This window comes from Nansenia antarctica (genome assembly GCF_963989245.1).
Source record: "Nansenia antarctica genome assembly, chromosome: 8".
NCBI lineage: Eukaryota > Metazoa > Chordata > Actinopteri > Argentiniformes > Microstomatidae > Nansenia > Nansenia antarctica.
Window position 1 is genome coordinate 9,257,484 of NC_137678.1, and position 13,468 is coordinate 9,270,951.

General features: G+C 46.2%; 1 pseudogene across 1 annotated transcript in view; it reads right to left on the reverse strand.

Annotated features, from left to right (window-relative positions):
- Positions 1–13,468, reverse strand: part of LOC308163825 (signal peptide, CUB and EGF-like domain-containing protein 1) — a 54,156-nt pseudogene that overhangs the window by 15,252 nt on the left and 25,436 nt on the right. Inside the window, exons 3-4 of the transcript in view lie at positions 9,167–9,289; positions 1,934–2,050 (exon numbers count right to left, since the gene is read on the reverse strand). The product of the transcript in view is annotated as a signal peptide, CUB and EGF-like domain-containing protein 1 (transcript). The remainder of the gene's footprint in view (positions 1–1,933; positions 2,051–9,166; positions 9,290–13,468) is intronic.

The window sequence follows — 13,468 nt, forward strand, 5'->3', positions numbered from 1 at the left end:
GTCTACCATCACACTGGGCTCAGGTCTACCATCACCCTGGGCTCAGGTCTACCATCACACTGGGCTCAGGTCTACCATCACCCTGGGCTCAGGTCTACCATCACCCTGGATCTACCATCACCCTGGGCTCAGGTCTACCATCACCCTGGATCTACCATCACCCTGGGCTCAGGTCTACCATCACCCTGGGTCTACCATCAACCTAGGCTCAGGTCTACCATCACCCTGGGCTCAGGTCTACCATCACCCTGGGCTCAGGTCTACCATCACACTGGGCTCAGGTCTACCATCACCCTGGGCTCAGGTCTACCATCACACTGGGCTCAGGTCTACCATCACCCTGGGCTCAGGTCTACCATCACCCTGGATCTACCATCACCCTGGGCTCAGGTCTACCATCACCCTGGATCTACCATCACCCTGGGCTCAGGTCTACCATCACCCTGGGCTCAGGTCTACCATCACCCTGGATCTACCATCACCCTGGGCTCAGGTCTACCATCACCCTGGGCTCAGGTCTACCATCACCCTGGGCTCAGGTCTACCATCACCCTGGGCTCAGGTCTACCATCACCCTGGGCTCAGGTCTACCATCACCCTGGGCTCAAGTCTACCATCACCCTGGGCTCAGGTCTACCATCACCCTGGGCTCAGGTCTACCATCACCCTGGGCTCAGGTCTACCATCACCCTGGGCTCAGGTCTACCATCACCCTGGGCTCAGGTCTACCATCAACCTAGGCTCAGGTCTACCATCACCCTGGGCTCAGGTCTACCATCACCCTGGGCTCAGGTCTACCATCACCCTGGGCTCAGGTCTACCATCATGGAGATGGTAATCACCATCACGGACTCCTGCAAAGCACCCTGGGACATAAAACTCCTGAACACCTAGATGGGTGTCCCATCAGACTGGGACGATGAGAATGACTCTCATCAAGCGGCAAAACCTTCATCACCTGGCAACATGACATCAACCACAAGACTGAGAGAGCAGCCCATGACCCTGACCCTGACCTTAACCATACACTCCCCCCAAAGCAAGCCCTACACTCCCCCAAAAACAAGCCCTACACTCCCCCCAAAACAAGCCCTACACTCCCCCCAAAACAAGTCCTACACTCCCCCCAAAACAAGCCCTACACTCCCCCCAAAACAAGCCCTACGCTCCCCCGAAAACAAGCCCTACACTCCCCCCAAAACAAGCCCTACACTCCCCCGAAAACAAGTCCTACACTCCCCCCAAAACAAGCCCTACACTCCCCCCAAAACAAGCCCTACACTCCCCCCAAAACAAGCCCTACACTCCCCCGAAAAACAAGCCCTACACTCCCCCCAAAACAAGCCCTACACTCCCCCCAAAACAAGCCCTACGCTCCCCCGAAAACAAGCCCTACACTCCCCCCAAAACAAGTCCTACACTCCCCCGAAAACAAGTCCTACACTCCCCCCAAAACAAACCCTACACTCCCCCGAAAACAAGTCCTACACTCCCCCCAAAACAAGCCCTACACTCCCCCCAAAACAAGCCCTACACTCCCCCCAAAACAAGCCCTACACTCCCCCCAAAACAAGCCCTACACTCCCCCGAAAAACAAGCCCTACACTCCCCCCAAAACAAGCCCTACACTCCCCCCAAAACAAGCCCTACACTCCCCCCAAAACAAGCCCTACACTCCCCCGAAAAACAAGCCCTACACTCCCGCCAAAACAAGCCCTACACTCCCCCCAAAAGTGCCCCAGGAGGTCAGAAGAAAAGGTATAAGGACAATATCAAAGACCTGGAGAGACACAGCAGCCAATAGGGCGACATGGAGACCCTAACCCTGCCCACCTGAAGACCCACAAAGACCAAGAAGGAGGACTCGACTACGAGTGACCGCCAATGATGATGATGGTGTGTGTGTGTGTGTGTGTGTGTGTATAGTACTCACCTCCGCAGTGTGTGAGGCCATACAGGGTGTAGCCTTTGTGACACACACAGTCGAAGCCTCCGGGGTAGTTGATGCAGGTGTGGTCGCACGTCCTCTCAAACGAACACTCGTCAATATCTGTCACACACACACACACACACACACTCAGCATTAATGACAAAACATCTACTCTAACACACACCTGAACCAGAGTGAGTATCTGTAAGGTTAGGGTTAGCTGGAGATTGGACACCAGGCTCCTTGTCTGTGACACCGGCCCATAGTGTCCTACTGGGAGGGGGAGGACCGGGAACACACCTCCTCGCCTGAGCGTAGTGGGGGGGGGGGGGGGGGAGTCCATGGCGGGACCGTCATTACGGGGGTGTCAGCCTAAACAGAGCCCTGTCAGGGTGTGTGTGTGTGTGTGTGAGTGTGTGTGTGTGTATGTGTGTGTGTATGTGTGTGACAGGGTGGAAGGGCAGTCTGTTGCTCAACATTCTCTCTATCTTCTGAACACACACACACACACACACACACACAAACAAACACACACACACACACACACACAAACACAACACCCAAACACTTCCACAATGTGTGTAGTTGAGCCAGTGTGAAGGCTGGTGATGAGTCATGGACGTTGATCTGGACGGCTCTTCTACAAACACACACACATGACTCACCCAGGACACACACACACACGCACGCACGCACGCACACACACACACACACACACACACACACACACACACACACACAGGGTTAGGGTCAGAGTTAGGGGGCGGGGCGTTGGTTAAACAGACCCTGGGGGTCGTTCTAAACAAACAGCCTCCGCTCCCACAGGGCCAAGCCTACCACAGCCTCATACATTTACATGTTTGGCATTTACCAGATGCCTTATTCCAAACCGACTTATAATCAATACATTTGACTAAGAAATGAATCATCAGTTCACCAGTTGCAGCAGGAAGAGTAATCTAGCTCAGGCCCGGGGCCATTGGCAGTCGTCGTGATTTTAGTTTTGTTTTTGTTTTTATATAGACACTGGAGAAACAGAGTACAAGGGGGCAGTAGAAGTCTTAGGAGACACAGTAAAGGGGAAAAGCAGGTGTCTCAGGAGACGCAGTGCTGGGGGGTAGTAGATGTCTCAGGAGGAGCAGTTAAGGTGTAGCCTGAAGAGATGGGTCTTCAGTCTCCGACGGAAGATGGGTAGTGACTCTGCAGTTCTGACAGCCGTGGGAAGCTCATTCCACCAGCGGGGAGCCAGTGTAGTGAAGAGACGTGATCGGGCGGTGTGACTGCCGTGTTGGTGTAGAGGTGGTGGGGCCAGTCGGCCAGCCGAGGTGGAGGAGCGGAGAGTGAACGGGCTGAAGTTTGGGGGGTGACCATTGTTTGCAGGTAGGCAGGGGCTGTCCCTTTAGCTGCCTGGTAGGGTCTGCACCAGGGTCTTCAATCTGAAGCGAGCTGCTATCGGGAGCCAGTGCAGGGTGCGAAGGAGAAGGGTGACATGAGAACATTTGGGGAGGTTGAACACCGGACGGGCGGCAGCATTCTGGATGAGCTGCAGAGGTCTGATGGCGGAGGCAGGGAGCCCAGCCAGGAGTACGTTGCAGTAGTCAAGAGGGGAGATGACCGGTGACTGGGTCAAGAGTTGCGTTGCTTCTCTGGTGAGGAATGGTCGTATCCTTCTGATGTTGTAAAGGAAGAATCTGCAGGAGCGTGCTGTCGCTGCAATGTTCTCACAGACTCCAGCAGCCTCTCTGAACGGACTCTTCTGGAAGCACTTCACTGCAGGCCTGGGCCAACTCACTGTCTGCCTGTTAGGGTGTGTGTGTGTGTGTGTGTGTGTGTGTGTGTGTGTGTGTGTGTGTGTGTGTGTGTGTGTGTGTGTGTGTGTGTGTAAACTCACATGGACTATTTCAACATGAAGTCCTGTGTGTCCTGCACAACTTAACTGTGTCTATAAATAGATATATACAGTTAGGTCCATATATATATTATATATATATATATATATATATATATATATTTGGACACTGACAGAATGTTCATCATTTTGGCTGTAAAGATGTGCTTTAAGTAATTACTTTCAGCTTTAATCTGAGGGTATTTACATCCAAATCAGGTGTACAGTGTAGGAATTAAAACAGTTTCTATGTCCCCCCCCCTTTTTAAGGGACAAAAAGTAATTGGACAAACTAACAATCATAAATCAAATTGTCACTTTTAATACCTGGTTACAAATCCTACAAGTCCTTACAAGTCTGGAGCCCATAGTCGCTGGGTCTCGTCCCTGGTGATGCTCTGCAGGCCTCTACTGCAACCGTGGGGGCATTTTCAGTTTTGTCTTCAGCAAGTGAAAGGCATGCTCAACTGGATTCAGGTCAGGTCACTGACTCGGCCATTGCATAACGTTCCACTTCTTTGCAACTCTTTGGTTGCTGTCGCTGTATGCTCCAGTATGCTTCAATATGCTTCAGTATGCTTCAATATGCTTCAGTATGCTTCAATATGCTTCAGTATGTTTCAGTATGCTTCAATATGCTTCAATATGCTTCAATATGCTTCAGTATGCTTCAATATGCTTCAATATGCTTCAATATGCTTCAATATGCTTCAGTATGCTTCAATATGCTTCAATATGCTTCAGTATGCTTCAATATGCTTCAATATGCTTCAGTATGCTTCAATATGCTTCAGTATGCTTCAGTATGCTTCAATATGCTTCAATATGCTTCAATATGCTTCAATATGCTTCAGTATGCTTCAATATGCTTCAATATGCTTCAATATGCTTCAGTATGTTTCAATATGCTTCAATATGCTTCAGTATGCTTCAATATGCTTCAATATGCTTCAATATGTTTCAATATGCTTCAGTATGTTTCAGTATGTTTCAATATGCTTCAATATGCTTCAATATGCTTCAGTATGCTTCAATATGCTTCAATATGCTTCAATATGCTTCAGTATGTTTCAATATGCTTCAATATGCTTCAGTATGCTTCAATATGCTTCAATATGCTTCAATATGCTTCAATATGCTTCAATATGCTTCAGTATGCTTCAGTATGCTTCAATATGTTTCAATATGCTTCAATATGCTTCAATATGTTTCAATATGCTTCAGTATGCTTCAGTATGCTTCAATATGTTTCAATATGCTTCAGTATGCTTCAATATGTTTCAATATGCTTCAGTATGCTTCAATATGCTTCAGTATGCTTCAATATGCTTCAGTATGCTTCAGTATGCTTCAGTATGCTTCAGTATGTTTCAATATGCTTCAGGTCATTGGTGCTATGCTTCAGGTCATTGGTGCTATGCTTCAGGTCATTGGTGCTATGCTTCAGGTCATTGTCCATCTGCGCTGTGAGGCGCCGTCCAATGACTTCTGAAGCATCTGGCTGAATATGAGCTGATAATAATTATGACCTGAAACACTTCAGAATTCATCCTGCTGCTTCTGTCAGCAGTCACATGATCAGGAAATACAAGGGAACCAGTTCCATTGGCAGCCATACATGCCCATGCCATCACACTACCACCACCATGCTTCACTGGTGAGGTGGTAAGCTTCGGATCATGAGCAGTTCCTTTCCTTCTCCATACTCTTCTCTTCACATCGTTCTGGTACCAGTTGATCTTGGTCTCATCTGTCCATAGGAGGTTGTTCCAGAACTTTAAAGGCTTTTTTTGGCAAACTCTAATCTGGTCTTCCTGTTTTTGAGGCTCACCAATGGTTTACATCTTGTGGTGAACCCCCTGTATTCACACTGGTGAAGTCTTGTTGACTTGGACACAGACGCCTCCCTCCTGGAGAGTGTTCCTGGGGGTTTTTCTTCACCAGGGAAATAATTCTCCTGTCATCCACCACAGTGGTTTTCCGTGGTCTTCCAGGTCTTTAGGTGTTCTTTCTTGTTAAGAATGTACACCTAATGCTTTTTCTATCTCTCTGATGGGTTTGTTTTGATTTTTCAGCCTAATGATGGCTTGATTCACTGATGGTGAAGCTCTTTGGACCTCTTATTGAGAGTTGACAGCAACAGAATCCAAATACAAATGCCACACCTGAAATGAACTCTAGGGGCCGTATTATGCACTTCATCAATAAGACGAGGCGGTAGATCTAAACTTAAGACGTGGAGGCGTGGTCAAGGCCACTTTGCTATTATGCGTGCTGTAGTGGGCACCTAAAACCCGGCGCTAAGCAAAGAAATTAGTCATGGGTGTGTTTTGGGCGTCTTCTCAATCAACCCAATCAGCGTGCCAGGTGCCATTCCCTTTAAGAACCGGCTGCGTTGAGTCATTAGCGCTATGCTATTATGGAAGTCCTAAGAAGGAGGTCAGCGCGCTTCTCTGCCTCTCCCTTCTGAAATAAAGCATTTATACTGTGACCGTAATTGACGTCTTGCCGTGGAGCCACGTGCGTGTTCATGTGTGCCCACATGTATGCGCAAACCGCGGAGGCGCGCTCGTGTTTCAAAACGTGCATGAAGTCTAAACTTAAGAACTTTTCAAACCACTTCTTAGCGATAGGAGCAAAGTCAGATCGCATAATAGCAGGGGCGCCTAGTGCACTTCATTAACATATGAACACTCCCACAATGAGCAATATATGCACGGGAGTTTTACGTCTTATGTGTGGGCGCCTATCGACACCTGCATAATAGCAGTAGCGCGTATGAAGCGCATAATAAGGGTGGCGGTAGGTCTTAACCTGGCGGTGCGTCTTAATTAACACTTAAGACGGCAAGTTAAGAAGTGCATAATAGGCCTAGACCTTTTATCTGCTGCTTGTAAAGGACGTAACGAGGGAAGAACACACACCTGGCCATGGGACAGCTGAGCAGCCAATTGTCCAATTACTTTTGGTCTCTTAAAACGGTTGGAGGCACATATAGAAATGGTTGTAATTCCTACACCGTTCACCTGATTTGGATGAGCCACATTTGCATTAACCGCGGTAACCCTAACCCAACCACAGCTCTGTGTATGCAAATCTATCATTAACCACAGTAACCATAACCACAGCTCTGTTTATGCAAATCTGACAGTAACAAGGTGCGCCTGGTTTCTGGCTTGGCTAAAGCTCACCACCACCCCCTGTTTATGATATAAACAGATATGCAGTAATAGTCCTGTGTCTTCTCTCTCTGTGTGTGTGTGTGTGTGTGTGTGTGTGTGTGTGTGTGTGTCTCCTCTCTCTCTCTTTTGAGTTTTTCTTGTTTTTAATGTAATTGTAATTTTGTTTCTTTTTGTTGTTGTTTTGTATTCTATTATGAAACAAGTGAATTAGCTTGTATTTTTCTGAAAGGTGAATAAAGAAAACATTTAAATCTCTCTCTCTCTCTCTCCCTCTCTCTCTCTCTCCCTCCCAGTTCTTCTGGAAGATCTTACCTAACCACCCTCTCTCTTACCGGCATGGTAAGAATTAAAACAGGACAATAAAATAAATACAAGTTAAAAATAAAACATGGGAACTAAAACACAACTTGTCAGGGAGATGGAACAACACTTTAGTTCCAGCTAGGTATGTGTGGAAGAAGGGAGGGAGGGGAGGGAGGAGGTGGAGGGGGGGGAGGAGGGAGGAGGGGAGAGGGGGGGTGCAGACCACAACATTCTCATCACTGTCACATTAAGAATCTAAATCAAAACACACCACCGACGCACAGAGTTTACACACACACACACACACACACACACACACACACACACACACACACTTGAATAGAGCCCGCAGGCATCGTTGTTAATAAAATCATTTGTGTTTACGAGCTCTCCTGTATCTCCTGTCTCTCCTGTCTCTCCTGCTGTGACTTGTGTCTAGGAATCTGTATGTCCTTAAACACACACTCACACACACACACACACACACACACACACACACACACACACACACTGTTGGATGTCACTGAGATGTAACAACAAGCAGATCCATACATGTTGTTCTCTAATGAATGATTCTTGGCTGGGCTGTGATTTTACCATCCTTAAGTAGTAATAATAATAACCTTTATTTATATAGCACTTTTCCTGCAAACGTTGCAGCTCAAAGTGCTTTAATCATTATATAATCATCATTTAATAGGCAATATTAAAAAGATGGGTTTTTAGTCTTGACTTGAACATATGTGCTGAGGTTGCATCCTTAATGTAAACTGGCAGTGCATTCCACAATCTTGGTGCATAAAATGAGAATGCAGCATCACCAAACCTCTTCTTTTGTACAGAGAAAACCAGCGTCAGAAGACCTGAGAGCTCTATTGGGCTGATATTATGCTAGCAAAAGGTCTCTCAGATATTCTGGTGCTGTGCCAGTGAGAGCTTTATAAACAAGCAGAAGGATCTTGAACTCTATTCTGAACTTAACAGGAAGCCAGTGGAGAGTCTCTAAAATAGGAGTTATATGAGCTCTTCTGCTTGTTTTGGTTAAAACTCTCAATGCTGAATTTTAGACTAATTGCAGCTGGCCAATAGCTTTCTTCAGAAGACCGTTACAATAGTCCAAACGGGTAATAACAAAAGCATGCATTAACACCTCTGCATAAGCTTGCCGGAGAAAATGTCTAACTTTTGCAATATTCCGTAGATGATAAAAAGCATTTCTAGTGATAGATTTGATGTGAGGCTCAAAGCTTATGTCAGAATCTATAATCACACCGAGATTCTTAGCTTCATGTTTGCAGTTTGAAAGCAAGGTTCACATGGTATTCGACAATTTGTCTTTTTGTGGTTTTGGTCCAATGACAAGAATCTAAGTTTTGTCCTGATTTAGTTGTAGAAAATCTCTGGACAATTCTCCAGCGAGCTGAGTGCATGTGAATTATCAGGCAATACTGATATGTACAGCTGAGTATCATCAGCATAACTATGAAAATGTACACCATGTTTTCTGATGATTCCACCTAATGGGATCATGTACAGGGAGAAGAGCAAGGGACCAAGAATAGACCCCTGAGGGACCCCACATGTGATATCATCATTATCAGAAACAGTCTCCCAGGACAACAGAGAAATGGCTACTGCACACACACACACTGCATGCATGCGTGAGTGCGTGTGTGTGTGTGTGTGTGTGTGTGCGTGTGTGTGTGTGTGCGTGTGTGTGTGTGTGTGTGTGTGTGTGCGTGTGTGCGTGTGTGTGTGTGTGTGTGTGTGTGTGTGTGAGTGTGTGAGTGTGTGAGTGTGTGTGTGTGTGTGTGTGTGTGTGTGTGTGTGTGTGTGTGTGTGTGAGTGTGTGTGTGTGTGTACCCTGGCAGGAGCGTTCGTCCGTCAGCAGCTTGTGGCCCCTCTGGCAGCTGCAGTCGAAGGAGCCGACTGTGTTCCTGCAGAAGTGGTCACACCCCCCACTGTTCTCCTGACACTCATCTATGTCTGGTAGGGGGGAGAGAGAGAGAGAGAGAGTATGAGAGAGAGAGAGATTTGGGAGTATTAGGTCACTGTTTTCAGTCTGATATTGTCAGTCTGACACACACACACACACACACACACACACACACACACACACAGACACACAGACACACACACACACACACACACACACACACACACACACACACACAGACACACACGTCTCAGGTCTCTCACACCCCTGCCCTGCTGAAATGGCATCGACCGGCCAATAAAACAGCCTCACTAATGTGCTGCAAACCTCTAACTCTACTGTAAACCTCTAACTCTACTGGAAACCTCTAACTCTACTGGAAACCTCTAACTCTACTGTAAGGCTTTAAGGGGGGCGGGGGTGTGTGTGTGTGTGGGGGGGGGGGGGGGGGGGGAGAGCATACTAAGACAGGGGGAAGTGGGCTTTTCCTTTTCTTTGGGCTCGCAGGGAAACTGCTGCATTCAGGAGCTGAGAGACACCAGGACACACCTGCTGATGTGTGTGTGTGTGTGTGTGTGTGTGTGTGTATTCAAATCCACTATGATATCTATAAAGAGAATCTTCAAAACTATAACTTAGAAATAAGAAGCGCCAGGCAATCATTTTTCTCTAAGATCATAAACAATAACATCAATAATGCCCGCATCCTTTTCAGAACTGTTGACAGACTAACAAATCCCCCAACACCCATTGCTCAGGAATTTCACTCGACTAGTAAATGCAATATGCTTGCATCCTTTTTTAACAATAAAATAGAAACCATTAGACAAGGCATTAGGTCTTCTGTGTCAGGCATGAAAAACATGTCCCCATTAACAACCCCACATAGGGCAAGACATAACAGCCATGTCACAATTTAACACCATCGATTACAACACCCTAGATAAAATCATGTCACGTCTTAAACCATCCACGTGCCCTTGATGTCCTGCCAACAAGCTTTTAAAAAAACATATTTAGCTGCATGGCAGGCGAAATAATCAACACTTCTCTTTCATCAGGAATCTTCCCCGAAGCCCTGAAAACTGCATTTATTAAGCCTCTACTAAAAAAGAACAGCCTAGACCCATTTGTACTAAACAACTACAGACCCATATCAAACCTTCCCTGTACAGGAAAAATGATTATAAATTATTGAAATGGTTGCCCACGAACATTGAAATGGTTGCCCACGAACAACGTAGCAATTATTTGACCCTAACTGATCTCTTTGATGACTTTCAATCAGGCTTTCATCCCCTACATAGCACTGAAACGGCCCTTATTAAGGTTCTTAATGACATTCGCGTAAACACAGACTCCGGAAACATCTCAGTTTTGGTACTACTCGATCTTAGTGCTGCCTTTGACACTGTAGACCACGACATTCTAATAGACTAAAAACCTGGGTAGGACTTTCGGGCACTGCCCTAAACTGGTTTAGATCCTACCTAAGCTACTATGTCTCCATTGGCAACTTTGTATCTGACCAAATTAAAATGACATGTGGGGTTCCCCAAGGGTCAATCCTTGGCCCCCTTCTATTCAATCTCTACATGCTTCCATTGGGACACATCATAAAAAAGAACAAAATTGCCTTCCACAACTATGCGGATGACACTCAAATCTACATAGCCCTCTCACCGAACGATTATAGTCCCATTGACAATCTCTGTAATTGCATTGAGCAAATAAACGCCTGGATGACACAAAACTTCCTCCAGCTAAACAAGGACAAAACAGAGATAATTGTATTCGGTGCACCTGACAAAAGACAAAAGTCAGTGCAAAACTTGATTCTCTCTCTCTTCAAACTAAAAAACAGGTCAGAAATAATGGTGTAATTCTAGACTCCGATCTAAACTTCAACAGCCACATAAACTCGATAACTAAATCAGCCTACTATCACCTGAAAAACATAACAAGAATGAGAGGTTTCATGTCCAAGCAAGACCTTGAAAAACTCATCCATGCATTTGTTTCCCTAACAGGCGTATCTAAAGGAGCTGTTCGTAAATTGCAGCTCATCCAAAACGCCGCTGCTAGGGTCCTAACAAAAACAAAGACATTTGAACACTTGGACCAAAATACATATCAGATCTCCTCCGACCCTATATTCCCGCAAGGTCCCTAAGGTCAGCTGAGACTAATCAGCTAATAATTCCAAGAGTAAAAACAAAACACGGTGCAGCAGCTTTCAGTCACGCTGCTGGATGCTCCTGGAACAAACTCCCTGAAGAAATCAAACAGGCCCAAACCCTTAAAATGATTAAATCTAAGCTAAAAACCTTCATGTTTTGCACCAGTTATGATTAAACACAAACACTTCTATCAATGTCTTTTTTATTACTATTGTCTTATTAAATGTTTTATCTATTTACTTCTTATATTTGCTTTTATTCATTGTAATTTTTATTTTCTTACTATGCTCCTTTTGCTGTATTTTTAAATAATGTATGTAAAGCACTTTGAATTGCCCCTGTTGTATGAAATGTGCTATACAAATAAACTTGCCTTGCCTTGCCTTGGTTCACCTGGAGCTAACACAGAATGAGCACAGCATAGCTGCTGCTGCTAACCCGCAGAGAGAGAGAGAGGGGGGAGAGAGAGGGGGGGAGTGCCTAGAACCCATAGGACTGGGTGGGTCTAGATCCCATGGGACTGATAGGGCTTTCACACCGGCAGTTCCGAACACCGGTTCGCGTTCGCGTTCGGAAACCTCCGAACGTTGGCGCTGTCTGGCGAACGAGCCCGCGTTCATACCAGTGTATCGTTCGCCAGACAGCGCCAACGTTCGGAGGGAACGCGAACCGGCGTTCGGAACTGCCGGTGTGAAAGCCCTATGGGTGGGTCTAGAACCCATGGGACAGGGTGGGTCTAGAACCCATGGGACTGGGATTATAGAACCCATGGGACTGGGAGTATAGAACCCATGGGACTGGGAGTCTAGAACCCATGGGACTATGAGAGTCTAGAACCCATGGGTCTAGGGCAGGGGTGCTCACACTTTTTGGAACCAAGATCTACTTTTCAAGTAGCCAGTCTGCCAAGATCTACCAGTCTAGTTTCAACATCGCAAACGTACATGCACGTACTACAAACACACACACACACACACACACACACACACACACACACACACACACACACACAGTTCCCAGCCTGCATAGTAAACTCACAATACACTTTCCCTCTCTCTGTCACACAGCCACAGGAGAAGACCATCACAAACCCTCCCTCTTTGCTATTCTCGCTCACACACATTCACACACACACACATACACACACACACACACACACACACACACACACACACACACACACACACACACACACACATTTGCCAGTCTGCATAGGGAGCCATAGCACAAACCCTCCCTCTCTCTCCCCCTCTCTCTCCCTCTCTCTCTCTCACTCTCTTACACACACACACACACACACACACACACACACACACACACACACACACACACACACACACACACACTCACTTTCTCTCACTCACACACTGACAGCCAGTCTGCAGTACCATAGCCAACTACTGATACCTTAGTGGGAGACCTGGCACTGGGAGGAGGCAGCTAGTTTCTAATAGTCAGCTGTAGGAGCTGGTTGCAAGGTGTCATCAGCCACTGTGGATCTGTCATCGAAAAGGCAATCTGCAGCCTCGAGAAACTTTTTTCACAATTCCGCCGTCTTTGAATGACTTCTTGTGTTTAACAAGAACGTGACTGACGCGATAAGAAGCTATCGTTGCAGCCGTACGTTTTCGCTCTTTTGCCACATTTCCCTTCTTCGAAATAGCCATCGTAGGTTTGCAGATCAGACAGACGCATTTCCAATATCACATCGTGTAAAAAAGTCCTCCTCCCATTCTGGATGGAAGTTATACGTTATTGGTTTCTTACTTGGTCCAGCTTCCCCACTCATTTGTATAGCCTTTATTTAGTATTATATAGTAAATAGTAGAAATTGGAAGGCTAACTAGGTAATTAGTCTCGCCGGTATTTTGTATTTTGTAGTTGGTGCTGTTGACTGCGCATGCGTGGTGAACCGCGTGTTAGGTGTAGGTGAAAAGATCAGATCTCAGACTGGCTTACCTGTACGTCAATCAAGTGGCAAAAGCCATAGTGAGGATGGATGATAGGCGAACTTATTTATTTTTTATTTTTATTTATTTTTCTCGTTTT